The sequence below is a fragment of the Antechinus flavipes genome, chromosome 6 (genome assembly GCF_016432865.1).
Source record: "Antechinus flavipes isolate AdamAnt ecotype Samford, QLD, Australia chromosome 6, AdamAnt_v2, whole genome shotgun sequence".
NCBI classification, from domain to species: Eukaryota; Metazoa; Chordata; class Mammalia; order Dasyuromorphia; family Dasyuridae; genus Antechinus; species Antechinus flavipes.
In genome coordinates this window covers 238,810,860-238,823,733 of record NC_067403.1, presented here as the reverse complement: position 1 = coordinate 238,823,733, position 12,874 = coordinate 238,810,860, and the positions used below count along the sequence as shown (strand labels likewise).

General features: G+C 42.6%; 1 protein-coding gene across 1 annotated transcript in view; it reads right to left on the bottom strand.

The window, feature by feature from the left end:
- The window catches only part of TSPAN18 (tetraspanin 18), a 231,159-nt gene that overhangs the window by 77,781 nt on the left and 140,504 nt on the right, over nt 1-12,874 (bottom strand). Inside the window, exon 3 of the mRNA XM_051966195.1 lies at nt 4,407-4,526. The gene's annotated coding sequence lies outside the window, so the exon portion shown is untranslated. The remainder of the gene's footprint in view (nt 1-4,406; nt 4,527-12,874) is intronic.

Genomic DNA, 12,874 nt, shown 5'->3' with positions numbered 1-12,874 from the left:
ATGATAATAGTTTAATACTAGCCCAGCACATTAAGGTCTGCAAAGCACTTTATACGTGTGATCTCACTTGAGATTATAAAGAGAATCAAGCTCCTGAGGGCAGGGGCTGTTTTATTTTGGTCTGGTAAATAATAAGTGCTTAATAAATGCTTATCAATGAATTGATGTAGAGTCAGAAAACCTCAGCTTCTCCCCTGCCCTTCTGTGTGTGTATGACTTTGGGCATGTCATTTAATCTCAGTTACCTCCTCCATGACATGAGGCAGTGAGACTAGAGGCCTCTGAAGTCCCTTCCAGCAAGGGATCGCTGAGCTCCCACGGGTCTCAGATTCCCACATGTCAATTGAGGGGCTGGACTAGAACGGAACACTAAAGACCTTTTCGGTGGAAAGAGAACCAAGTCTGGAGGCTCCAGGCTTGAGCAGGGATCTCTGCTGTCATTTGCCTGCTACGTGGGTTAGGTAACTCTCTTTTGGGGTCCCAGATGCCTCAGATTTAAAGTGAGGGGCTGCAAGAGAACAGAATTACAAAGGTCCTTCCGATGAAAAGAATATTGGACTTCTCACAAGACTCTCTCTCCTCTTGGCTGCTAATATAAGCTTGGGCCTCAGTTTCCTCATCTGTCAAATAAAGGAGTTGATCTGGATGGCTCCGAGGTATCTTCCAGTTCTGGATTTAGAGTCTGTGCAATGGAGGCAGAGGCAAATCTCTGGCTTGGGAAGCTCTGGTTCAAGAGCTGGCTTTGAGGATGGGGATGCTCGCAGAGCCGGTGAATCTGGCCTTCTGCAGGGCTGGCAGCAGCTGGCTTCTGCCTGCTGCCACAGGGCCCAGCCGTGCCTTCATTATCCAGGAAGGGTGTTGGAAAGTAGGGGTGGGGGGGTGCTGGTGTGAGAAGGGAGGAAGTCACGGGGGCAGATGTTGCCAGATCAGCAGATGTTACCTCTCGGCTCTACCATCTTTCCAAAAATAAAAAATCAAATTCCCCAGACTCCTTTCAGGACAAATCAGTCAGGCGGTGAAACGGGGCCTTGAACTAAGAAGGAAATGGGACCCCAGAGCCCTCCTGTCCGGGGTAAAAATCTGGCCAAAAAGGAAAGCCGGGTTTCCTCTACAAACTTTTGTTTAAGTCCCAAGCTCCAGATCCGGTGCTGACCCACTCACGAGGGCTGATGTGAAGATTGGTTTTATAGGCCACAGTAACTTATCCGCACCACACCCCTTGGTGGAGTGCTCGGTGCCGGGCCCCAAATCACACGCCCAGGACGGGAAGGCACAAAAGGGAGGCTTTTAAGCACGACGGAGGCAATCTCATACAGAGGAAAAACTGCCAGCTTGGAGATCAAAGGGGCTGAGTTCAAATCTAGGCTCTGTCATTCGTCCCCCATGTGATTCTTTGGGCCGCTGGTTCCATGTGTAAAATGAAGTAGAGGGACTAGCTAATCTCAAGGGTCCCCCTAGCTTGGAGTTCAGGGATCCTACGATGGCCTGGAATGAATGAGTCTGGGAAGAGGGATGAGGAACAAAGGGGAGAAGGGGGCCAAGTTCTCCTCGTAGCTCCAGCTGGCACCCGTGAGCCCCTCCCGATGGATGCCTCCTGTCGCAGCCCAATGGCGGCTAGTGCCAGAGGATCTCAGCCGACAAACAGAGGCTGGCCCCTAAATGGCATATGGGTGGGCACGAGAGCTTCTTTAGTAATGCCAGGAGGATGAATGGCTGCTCTATGCCCACTGGGGGAGGAGCTGAAGTAATGGGGATGCAGGACGTGTGATACCCCCCCGGGGGTCTGGGACCCAGCCAGCCTTCCCTGCTGTCTAAGATGAATCCCAATGACCTCCTATTTGAGATTTTCCTATGGATTTCAGACCTGGGATAGAATTGGATTTTTAAAGGCAACCAGGATCTTGGAGATCACCTGATTCGGTTCTTCCTTTTCTCTCTCACGCATAGCCTGGACTTGCTATTTCTTCGCATGTTATCTTCCCCCTCAGATTGGGAGTTCCTTAATGAATGGGACCATCTTTTGCCTTCTTCGTATCCCCAGCACTAAGCTTCACGCCGGGCACATTCAGGCATTTCAGTTGTGTCCAACTTTTCATGCCCCATCTGGCGTTTTCTTGGCAAAGATCCTTGAGTGTTTGCCATTTTCTTCTCCGGCTCATTTGACAGATGAGGAAACTGAGACACACAGGGTAACGTGACGTGCCCAGGGTCACACGGCTAATAAGTGTCTGAGGCCAGATTTGAACTCAAGAATATGAGTCTTCCTGACTCCAGGCTTATGGCGCTGCCCTAGCTGCCCTGACTAGAATATAGTAGGTGCTTAATAAGTGCTGACTGACTGACTGATAAAAGAAGCAACTAAAGATTTAGAATGATTAACTGACTTGCCACAGCTGGTATAATGCTGAAATGGGATCCCAGGACTGGGAACTCAAGGTGGCCTTGGGAATCCAAATTCTCTGAGGTACTTTCCAGCTCTAAATCTTTGATCCTATAAAGAGGAGCCTTTGATCTTCTAAATCCTTTGATCCTTTGAACCTGTAAGGTTGTGAATCTTCACAACCCTCACAATACTGAGGGAACAATAGCTAGAACCCAATCACACAGTATTTCCCTAAAGGGGGAGAAGATCCACACTGTTTAGAGACAGATCAAAATTGACTCACAGGTGGAAGCATTGCAGGTAGGGAAACTGAGGCCCAAAGAGAAGAAACAACTTGTTAAAGTTCCCAGAAGAAGTAAGGAGCAAGGATGGGATGTTAGCCCAAGGCTCCTTACTCCAGGTCAAGTTTCCTTTTGTTCACACAAGCTGGTTGCTCCTCCTTGCAGGGCACTTGAGAGAGATGGGCTGTGCCAGGTCCTACAATATGCCATTCCCACCACTGGGCACACAGGGCACCAAGCATCAGATTTAGAGGACCTGGGTCCAAACCTTGACTTTGCCACTTAATAATTGTGTCACCTCAGCCAAATCGCCTCCCTCTGCCTCAGTTTCCTTATCTGTAATATGAGGGAGTCGGACCAGATGGCCTCTAAGGCACTTTCCAGCTTCAAATCTCTGATCCTGTAAAAATCTTCATAATCCGCACAATACTGAGGGAACCAATAGCTAGAACCCATCCCACACCGTATTTCCCTGAAGAGAGAGAACAGCCCACACTGTTTAGAGATGGAACAAAGTGGCCCACCACTGGAAACATGGCGTGGCTGTCTACGGCTTAACACAACAGATACTATGTGTTTCTTTTTTTAATTGAAGTTTTATTTTGTTTTCAAAACATATACAAGGATAGTTTTTCAACATTGACCCTTGAAAAACCTTATGTTCCAATTTTTCCCCCTTTCCCCTCACTCCCTCCCAAGATGACATGTAATCCAAGATATATTAAACATGGTAAGACATACTTGATATTATATATTTCTAAAAAGTAACACTTAGCTTTTATAAATTAAATCCCATTTCAAAGACCTATCTCATCTAATCCACTAGGAGGCACAGTGGATAGAACATTGGATCTAGAGAGCAAAAGATTCATCTTCCTGAGTTCAAATCCAGCCTCAGATATTTAGTAGTTGTGTGAATCTGGATAAGTCATTTAACCCTGTTAGCCTTGGTCTCATCTATCCAATGAGCTGGAGAAGAAAATGGCAAACCAATCTGGGATCTCTGGCAAGAAAAGCCCAAGGGAGATTGCAAAGGGTCAGACACAACTTAAACCACCGATCAATAACAACACACCATTTAAAGCAATCCAAAGCATTGTCACATTGCAAGAACAATTCCAAGAAACTTGAGAAGGTTTCTGTGAACTGACGCAGAACCGATTCAGCAAATATAATAATATTATATTATATTATATATTAATAATATAAAGAAAAACCAGCCCAAAAGACTTCCGATCCCTGAACAATATTGTATTTAATCATAACTCCAGTGACCTGATGAGGAGGATGGGTCCCACCTTTCAGCAGAGACATGGTGGTCTTATAGGAACAGAATAAGGCATATGGGGTTAGTGTGGGAACTTATTTTTCTTCTTTGTACTTTCTTGTTCCAAAAGAAGTTTCAATAGGGCGGAAGGGAGTGTCTGAGTAGGAACAGTAATAGAAGAAAAAGAACAATTAAAAAAGCAAATTCAATGGGATCCCTTTCTGGAGGCCTCAGGTTCCTTATGTGTAAAATGAAGTAGTGGGATTGGGCCGAGTCCCGGGGTCCTTCCAGCCTTGAGTCTGGGGATCCTATAAAGGCTGAGTGTGCATCTCAGCGAGTGTGTAGCTCTCTTCTTGTGCATTATCCCTGTGGGATGGCGCCAGATTTGCGGATCTGGTATATGACCTCTGGACAAAACTGAGCACTTTTACCAGGTCAAGTCACACAAGAGTCAGACTGAATCTCTCTTTCTTACCTCCACAGCCAATGAAGGACTCCGGGTCACCGAGTTCCTTCCCAGAAGTTCAGTTCCGGGGCTATGTTTGTATCAATCAGGACCGCCGACTACACTGATTCCCACGCAAACCAATGTCACCTGTTGGGCACAAGCAGAGCCATTAACAATTCCTCTAGACTTCCGGTTAAGATGGCGGAGAGGAGGCTCACAGTTGCATAAGCTCCGCGCTTTCTCTCACTATCCACTTCATTACAAGCCTCTGAATCAATGCTTGACTGAAAAAAACCCACAAATAGTTACCAAGAGAAGCCATCCTTGAGATCCGCCAAGAAAGGTCTGTCTTTACTGGAGGGCTGGGGCGGTTTTAGATCGGGCGCAGGCTGAGGGCAGCGGCAGTGAGAGCACGGGAGCAGACTGGAGAGGGGGTGGGGAGTGATCGCAGCTGTCTCTGCGGGGAGAGCTTCGCTACAGGTTTGGAACCTGCAGCAAGTCAGCAGCCCAGCAGAGAAGCTAAAAACACCGGGGTTGAAGAACACAACCGCAAACAGCTGGAGTCTCTCAGGACCTGGCCGCCCCCCCCTTCCCCCCCTCAGTGACTCAGCACGCTTTGGGATCTCAGAGCGCAGGCGCAGCACAGTCCTGCTAGTGCCTCACTGCTGCCACCTGCAGTCTGTAGAGGAAGCTCGATAACACACCCAGCCCCCCCCCAAAGAAAGACTCCAGTTTTTTCTGTTTTTCTTTGGTAGTTTGTCTCTGATTAATAGACAGAATGAGCAAGAAGCTGAAGAGGACTTTAACCCTAGACAGCTTCTACACAGATAGAGAGCAGACTCTAAATCCTGAGGAGACTAAAAACAGGCAGTCCCCAGGTGATTCCCCAAAGGAGGAGATCGTCTGTTCCTCAGCACAGATGAACCTCATAGAAGTGATTAAAAAGGCTCTCACAAGGGAGCTAGAAGAAAAATGGGGAAAGCAGACTGAGGCTTGGCAAAAGGAGAAGGAAGCTTGGGAAAAGGAGAGGGAGGCTTGGCAAAAGAGCCTGGAGAAGTCAGTTAAAGAGAGAGTGGATAAAGAAGTAAAATCCTTGAAAAATAGGATTAGTGAACTGGAAAACAAAATTGGCGAAATGGAAAAAAATTCCACAGAACAAAAGAACTCAATTGGACAATTAGAGAAAGATTTTTAAAAAGTGAGTGAAGAGAATACTTCACTGAAAATCAGAATTGAACAAGTGGAATTGAATGACTCGAGGAGACAAGAAGAATCAGTCAAGCAAATCCAAAAAAATCAAACAATGGAGAAAAATGTGAAATACCTTCTGGGAAAGACAACAGACCTGGAAAACAGATCCAGGAGAGACAATCTGAGAATCATTGGACTCCCAGAAAAACATGATGAAAAAAAGAGCCTGGACACTGTCTTCCAGGAAATTATCAAAGAGAACTGCCCAGAAGTCATAGGAACAGAGGAAAAAATAAACATTGAAAGGATTCATCGATCACCCACTGAAAGGGATCCTAAAATCAAAACACCAAGGAATATAGTGGCCAAATGCCAGAACCCACAGATGAAAGAAAAAATATTGCAAGCGGCTAGAAAAACCCAATTCAAGTATCAAGGAGCCACAATAAGGATCACCCAGGATCTGGCAGCATCCACATTAAAAGATCGAAGGGCCTGGAATATGATATTCCGAAAGGCTAAGGAACTTGGTATGCAACCAAAAATAACTTACCCAGCGAGAATGAGCATCTTTTTCCAGGGAAGAAGATGGACATTCAACGAAGTAAGCGAATTTCATCTATTTCTGATGAAAAAACCAGAACTTAACAAAAAGTTTGATCTACATATATAGAACTCAAGAGAAATCTAAAAAGGTAAAGATTAATCTTGGGAACTATATTTTGACTATATAGATGCATAAAGAATACATGTATACCTTGTTCTAGAAATTGATGTGGAAAGGACATTGTACCAGAAAAAGGGTAAAGTGGGGGTAGTACATCTCATGAAGAGGCATAGGAAACCTATTATATCTGAGAGAAAGAATGGAGGGGGATGAATATAGTGGGTATCTTACTGCCTTCAGAATTGGCTTTAAGTGAAAAATCTTAAGACATATTCAATCTATGGTGAAACTTCTCCCATCTCATTGAAAAGTGAGAAGGGAAAAGTGGAAAGGGAAGGAATAAGCTAAGCGGAAGGGAATACGGGAACTGGGAGGGAAAGGGGTAAGATAGGGGGAGGAACTCTAAGGCGGGGGGAGGGACACTAAAAAGGGAGGGCTGTGAGAAACAAGGGGTGCTCACAAGCTTAATACTTGGAAGGGGGGAAAGGGGAAAGAAGGGAGGAAAGCATAAACCGGGGTTAACAAGATGGCAAGTAATACAGAATTGGTCATTCTAACCATAAATGTGAACGGGGTAAACTCCCCCATAAAGAGGAAGCGGTTAGCAGAATGGATTAAAAGCCAGAATCCTACAATATGTTGTTTATAGGAAACACACCTGAAGCGGGGAGATACATGCAGGTTAAAGGTAAAAGGTTGGAGCAAAATCTACTATGCTTCAGGTGAAGTCAAAAAAGCAGGGGTAGCCATCCTGATCTCAGATCAAGCTAAAGCAAAAATTGACCTAATTAAAAGAGATAAGGAAGGACACTATATCTTGCTAAAGGGTAGCATGGACAATGAAGCACTATCTATATTAAACATATATGCACCAAGTGGGGTAGCATCTAAATTCTTAAAAGAGAAACTAAGAGAGCTGCAAGAAGAAATAGACAGTAAAACTATAATAGTGGGAGATCTTAACCTTGCACTCTCAGAATTAGATAAATCAAACCAGAAAATAAATAAGAAAGAAGTCAAAGAGGTAAACAGAATACTAGAAAAGCTAGATATGATAGATCTCTGGAGAAAATGTAATGGAGACAGAAAGGAATACACTTTCTTTTCAGCAGTTCATGGAACCTATACAAAAATTGACCATATATTAGGACATAAAAACCTCAAACTCAAATGTAGTAAGGCAGAAATAGTAAATGCATCCTTTTCAGACCACGATGCAATGAAAATTACATTCAACAAAAAAGCAGGGGGAAGTAGACCAAAAAATAATTGGAAACTAAATAATCTCATACTAAAGAATGATTGGGTAAAACAGCAAATCATAGACATTATTAATAACTTCACCCAAGAAAACGATAATAATGAGACATCATACCAAAATGTATGGGATGCAGCCAAAGCGGTAATAAGGGGAAATTTCATATCTCTAGAGGCCTATTTGTATAAAATAGAGAAAGAGAAGGTCAATGAATTGGGTTTGCAATTAAAAATGCTAGAAAAGGAACAAATTAAAAACCCCCAGTCAAACACTAAACTTGAAATTCTAAAAGTAAAAGGTGAGATCAATAAAATTGAAAGTAAAAAAACTATTGAATTGATTAATAAAACTAAGAGTTGGTTCTATGAAAAAACCAACAAAATAGACAAACCCTTAGTAAATCTGATTAAAAAAGGAAAGAGGAAAATCAAATTGTTAGTCTTAAAAATGAAAAGGGAGAACTCACCACTAACGAAGAGGAAATTAGAGCAATAATTAGGAGTTACTTTGCCCAACTTTATGCCAATAAATTCGACAACTTAAATGAAATAGAAAAATACCTCCAAAAATACAGCTTGCCCAAACTAACAGAGGAAGAAGTAAATATCCTAAACAGTCCCATCTCAGAAAAAGAAATAGAACAAACTATCAATCAACTCCCTAAGAAAAAATCCCCAGGACCAGATGGATTTACATGTGAATTCTACCAAACATTTAAAGAACAATTAACTCCAATGTTATATAAACTATTTGAAAAAATAGGGATTGAAGGAGTCCTACCAAACTCCTTTTATGACACAGATATGGTACTGATACCTAAACCAGGTAGGCTGAAAACAGAGAAAGAAAATTATAGACCAATCTCCCTAATGAATATTGATGCTAAAATCTTAAATAAAATATTAGCAAAAAGATTACAGAAAATTGTCACCAGGATAATACACTATGACCAAGTAGGATTTATACCAGGAATGCAGGGCTGGTTCAATATTAGGAAAACTATTAGCATAATTGACTATATCAATAACCAAACAAACAAAAACCACATGATCATCTCAATAGATGCAGAAAAAGCATTTGATAAAATCCAACATCCATTCCTAATAAAAACACTTGAGAGCATAGGAATAAATGGACTTTTCCTTAAAATAGTCAGGAGCATATATTTAAAACCATCAGTAAGCATCATATGCAATGGGGAAAAACTGGAACCTTTCCCAGTAAGATCTGGAGTGAAGCAAGGTTGCCCACTATCACCATTATTATTTAATATCGTATTAGAAACACTAGCCTCGGCAATAAGAGCCGAGAAAGATATAAAAGGAATTAGAGTAGGCAATGAGGAAACCAAACTATCACTCTTTGCAGATGATATGATGGTATACCTAGAGAACCCCAGAGATTCTACCAAAAAGCTATTGGAAATAATTCATAATTTTAGCAAAGTAGCTGGCTACAAAATAAATCCCCACAAATCCTCAGCATTTTTATACATCACCAACAAAACCCAACAGCAAGAGATACAAAGAGAAATTCCATTCAGAATAACTGTTGATACCATAAAATATTTAGGAATCTATCTACCAAAGGAAAGTCAGGAATTATATGAGCAAAATTATAAAAAAGTCTCCACACAAATAAAGTCAGACTTAAATAATTGGAAAAATATTAAGTGCTCTTGGATCGGCCGAGCGAACATAATAAAGATGACAATACTCCCTAAACTAATCTATTTATTTAGTGCTATACCAATCAGACTTCCAAGAAAATATTTTATTGATCTAGAAAAAATAACAACAAAATTCATATGGAACAATAAAAAGTCGAGAATCTCAAGGGAATTGATGAAAAAAAAATCAAATGAAGGTGGCCTAGCTGTACCTGATCTAAAATTATATTATAAAGCAGCAGTCACCAAAACCATTTGGTATTGGCTAAGAAATAGATTAGTGGATCAGTGGAAAAGGCTAGGCTCACAAGACAGAATAGTCAATTATAGCAATCTAGTGTTTGACAAGCCCAAAGCCCCTAACTTCTGGGAAAAGAATTCAATATTTGATAAAAACTGCTGGGATAATTGGAAATTAGTATGGCAGAAATTAGGCATGGACCCACACTTAACACCATATACCAAGATAAGATCAAAATGGGTCTATGACCTAGGCATAAAGAACGAGACTATAAATAAATTAGAGGAACATAGAATAGTTTATCTCTCAGACTTGTGGAGGAGAAAGAAATTTGTGACCAAAGATGAACTAGAGACCATTACTGATCACAGAATAGAAAATTTCGATTACATCAAATTAAAAAGCCTTTGTACAAATAAAACTAATGCAAACAAGATTAGAAGGGAAGCAACAAACTGGGAAAACATTTTCACAGTTAAAGGTTCTGATAAAGGCCTCATTTCCAAAATATATAGAGAACTGACTCAAATTTATAAGAAATCAAGCCATTCTCCAATTGATAAATGGTCAAAGGATATGAACAGACAATTTTCAGAGGATGAGATTGAAACTATTACCACTCATATGAAAGAGTGTTCCAAATCATTATTGATCAGAGAAATGCAAATTAAGACAACTCTGAGATACCACTACACACCTGTCAGATTGGCTAAGATGACAGGAAAAAATAATGATGAATGTTGGAGGGGATGCGGGAAAACTGGGACACTAATGCATTGTTGGTGGAGTTGTGAACGAATCCAACCATTCTGGAGAGCAATCTGGAATTATGCCCAAAAAATTATCAAAATGTGCATATCCTTTGATCCAGCAGTGTTTCTATTGGGCTTATATCCCAAAGAAATACTAAAGAAGGGAAAGGGACCTGTATGTGCCAAAATGTTTGTAGCAGCCCTGTTTGTAGTGGCTAGAAACTGGAAAATGAATGGATGCCCATCAATTGGAGAATGGCTGGGTAAATTGTGGTATATGAATGTTATGGAATATTATTGTTCTGTAAGAAATGACCAGCAGGATGAATACAGAGAGGCTTGGAGAGACCTTCATGAACTGATGCTAAGTGAAATGAGCAGAACCAGGAGATCATTATACACTTCGACAACGATATTGTATGAGGACATATTTTGATGGAAGTGGATTTCTTTGACAAAGAGATCTGAGTTTCAATTGATAAATGACGGACAAAAGCAGCTACACCCAAAGAAAGAACACTGGGAAACGAATGTGAACTATCTGCATTTTTGTTTTTCTTCCCGGATTATTTATACCTTCTGAATCCAATTCTCCCTACGCAACAAGAGAACTGTTCGGTTCTGCAAACATATATTGTATCTAGGATATACTGCAACATATCCAACATATAAAGGACTGCTTGCCATCTAGGGGAGGGGGTGGAGGGAGGGAGGGGAAAAAAATCGGAACAGAAATGAGTGTCAATATAATGTAATTATTAAATAAAAAATTAAAAAAAAAAAAAAAAAAAAAACAATTCCTCTAGATTGTAATAGGACCCCCAACCAATCCCGGGTGTTTCCCAGTCCTTTCCACTGACTCTGAAGTCTGTGCCAGACTAGGATAATTCGTGATGTTGGGTGTAAAGACAAGAAAACAGTGGGAGGGAACCTCGTAGCTATAAATACTGGAACGTCACCCCCAACGATTAACTGTGTTCGGCTTGGCTCCAGAGAAAAGACCCAGAAGCCCTGGCTTGAGGGAGACAAAAATGTTGTAATTAGGACAATCTGAAAGCGGGTGGGCTGTCTCCGCTAGAGGTAAATCCACCTTCCTTCAAGGTGTTGGGCCAAAGGCCAGGTGAGCAAGAACTGCCTGGGTTCTGTGGAGCGGAGATAACTTGCTTAGGTCTAGGATGAATTAGATGATTTCCAACTTGGGTTCTGGAATAGAAACGCTTGGTGGATCTCTGATTCTTGCTCATTTCATGGCCCCGTCCACTTCAGCTGCCCCCTTTCTCCCCACGTCCTGGTTCTCGGTCCAATTCAGTTCCTTTCCCCTCTAATCTCGATATCCCATCTCACCAGGGGAGAAGCTGGTGCCTGAGCCAACCACTAAACCAGCAGACAGGGCTCAGCTTCCCACTGACCCCCCAAGAAGCTGGGCACCAGGGGCCTGGAACTTCTCCTCCTCCTCCCCTCTCCCTCCTGGGCTCCGATCCCTGCAGGGAAGGAGCCAGTCCCAGTCAGGCGAGTACTTGTTCTACTAGCCAGCAAAATGCAAATGTGATCAGCATGCCCGAGCTGGCGGGCGCTAATGTCACGCCAGACGGCACGGAACGAGGATCCTGTTGGGCAGATTGGGGGAAGTGTCTCTTCCAGCTCCCAGCTCATCCCCCCGAGAAGTGTGATTTCAGGCTTTTTCTCCCAAAGAGCAAAATAAATAAATAAATAAATGACTACACAGAGTTAAGTAATAAATGCTAAGGCTGTGTTAACACCACCGTGACTTACAGCTGTCACAGCCCTCTCGGTGCTAGTGCTTTCTCTGCTCTGCCTCTGTCTCCGTCTCTGAGTCTCTCTCTCCTTCCCTGCCTTTCTCTCCCAATTTCTCTTCTCATTGTCTGTCTCTGTATCTTGTCTATCTCTGTCTGTTTCTCTGTCTCTGTGTCTGTCTTTCTCTCTCTCTCTTTTCTCTTTCTGAATCCGTCTCTGTCTCTCTCTTCTCTCCCTCTCCATCTCTGTCTCTCTGTCTGTCTGTCTCTGTCTGTCTCTATCTCTCTGTCAGCACCTTAGAGAACTCCTTGGGTTATTGAGCAGTTAAGTGATTTGACCAAGTCAGTCCATATCTGAGGTAAGTTGAACTCCATCTTCCTGTTCCTGATAGAAGCCAGCCTTCTATCTGTCATGTTCAACTACATCAATATTACTTTGTGTGTGTGTAACATTGATGTGGTATATATATATATATATATATATATATATATATAGACACAGACACACACAAACACACACACACACACACACACACATACACACACACACATAGATAGATAGATAGATATAGTCATCATCCCTATATATCCAATGTAAATCCTGACAGGACAGGAGAGTCTCGTTTTTGTTTTCGCCTCCCTGGCACCTAGCATGGTGCCCCGCACAGAGCAGGAGCCTGATAAATGCTGAATGGATCTCTAGTCACCGACATTGCCAGGCAGGATTTCAGTGGGCACCCGTTATACCGACTGGCCACATTTCCCTCTCCAAAGTGGAAAGGGAAGTTGGAGGTCCCGCCAAGAAGCAGGACAGTTGGGATGAGGAATATTCCAGTGTCACAGCCCAAGAGCCCAGACCCGACTAGCCGGTCATGGCCCAAGTCAAGGCTCGGCCCGGGCACCCCGTGGTCATAAAGTCCTGGGCGCTCTCATAAGGAATCTCCTCCTCAGCCTCAGCTCCGA